Genomic DNA, 2,140 nt, shown 5'->3' with positions numbered 1-2,140 from the left:
AGAATTAAAGTGCATTGTGGTTGTTAAAATGCATCTCTAATCACTGGGACCCATTCAGTGTTGTACAAATACTTTCCCGCGTTTGTATACTTCCAATTGTACTATCATAGTGGAGATGAGTTGAACGCAAAATTTCATGTATGTGTATGTACTCGAGCATACAAATATATATAAGGAATATTGCGTTTGACTTATATCTCTCTTGATAGCGTAGTTGGTATGTCACTGCGTCACTTGTCATGTGATAGCTGAGTTCGAGTCCTCGGCAGTACCACATTTCAATTTCTGGTTGTGGCCTCCACTGGGTCTCCCGATGTTGATGGCTTAGAATTAAAGTGCATTTTGGTTGTTAAAATGCACCTCTAATCACTGGGACCCATTCAGTGTTGTACAAATACTTTCCCGCGTTCGTATACTTCCAATTGTACTATCATAGTGGAGATGAGTTGAACGCAAAATTCCATGTATGTGTATGTACTCGAGCATACAAATATATATAAGGAATGTTGCGTTTGACTTATATCTCTCTTGATAGCGTAGTTGGTATGTCACTGCGTCACTTGTCATGTGATAGCTGAGTTCGAGTCCTCGGCAGTACCACATTTCAATTTCTGGTTGTGGCCTCCACTGGGTCTCCCGATGTTGATGGCTTGGAATTAAAGTGCAGTTTGGTTGTTAAAATGTATCTCTAATCACTGGGACCCATTCAGTGTTGTACACACACACACACACACACACACACACACACACACACACACACACACACACACACACACACACACACACACACACACACACACACACACACACACACACACATATATATATATATATATGTATATACATATATATACATACATATATATACATACATATATATACATACATATATATATATATATATATATATATATATATATATATATATATATATATATAACACAGGAACCCACAGTCGGAGAAAGAATAAACTTCGAAAAAAGAATAATCCTATATTTCGGCTATCAACTGTAGCCCTCTTCAGGAAAGTACATAAGATAGAGAACAGAGGGGACTTATAAACTACAGTAAGAAGAGATGTGGACAGTTGACCTCACTCAGGCGCGGGGCAAACTGGGGTGGCGGAGGAGGGAGGGGGTGAGGAGAGGGGAGGATGTAACGTCCGCACCAGCTTATTTACTGCTGCGCGTGAGATTATGTCAGGTGTCCACTGCCCTTTAGAAATATTAATATTAGGGCATTCCTCAATTAATGCTGATTCGACTATTTTCCTCCTGAAACCACAGTGGGACTTGAACACTAATCTGGCCTTACCCCAGTCGAAAGAATGATTCTTATTTTTGACATGAAGAAATACAGCCGAATTTTCTTGCCCATACCTAATTGACCTTTTATGTTCTGCCAATCTAGTGTTCAAGTCTCTCCCGGTTTGACCCAAGTAAACCAAATCACAATCTTTGCAGGGCAAACAATAAACACCAGGTGACTCAACTTCCTTCGGTTTTTGTTGAACGTTCACAATTTGCTTACGCACGGTGTTAGGATAGTGATAGGCAATAGTGAGACGTTCATGAGGAAACAATTTAGTAGAAGAACTGATGGTATTATTGAATGGAATTTTTAAAATGTCCTTAAAGGAGCGGTGAAAACTTGAGGGGACGGAAGTTTTAAAATGGTTTTATCCCCGTACGTAGGGAATTTCTCTAATTCTCATATCACAAATTCATGGAGGAAAATAGTCGAATCAGCATTAATTGAGGAATGCCCTAATATTAATATTTCTAAAGGGCAGTGGACACCTGACATAATCTCACGCGCAGCAGTAAATAAGCTGGTGCGGACGTTACATCCTCCCCTCTCCTCACCCCCTCCCTCCTCCGCCACCCCAGTTTGCCCCGCGCCTGAGTGAGGTCAACTGTCCACATCTCTTCTTACTGTAGTTTATAAGTCCCCTCTGTTCTCTATCTTATGTACTTTCCTGAAGAGGGCTACAGTTGATAGCCGAAATATAGGATTATTCTTTTTTCGAAGTTTATTCTTTCTCCGACTGTGGGTTCCTGTGTGTTATTTACAAATGTGCTACTACATTTCTATTTAGAAATATATATATATATATATATATATATATATATATATATAT

Source organism: Oratosquilla oratoria, chromosome 3, assembly GCF_046742065.1.
Source record: "Oratosquilla oratoria isolate Oo_2021 chromosome 3, ASM4674206v1, whole genome shotgun sequence".
NCBI lineage: Eukaryota > Metazoa > Arthropoda > Malacostraca > Stomatopoda > Squillidae > Oratosquilla > Oratosquilla oratoria.
This window is presented reverse-complemented; position numbering follows the sequence as displayed.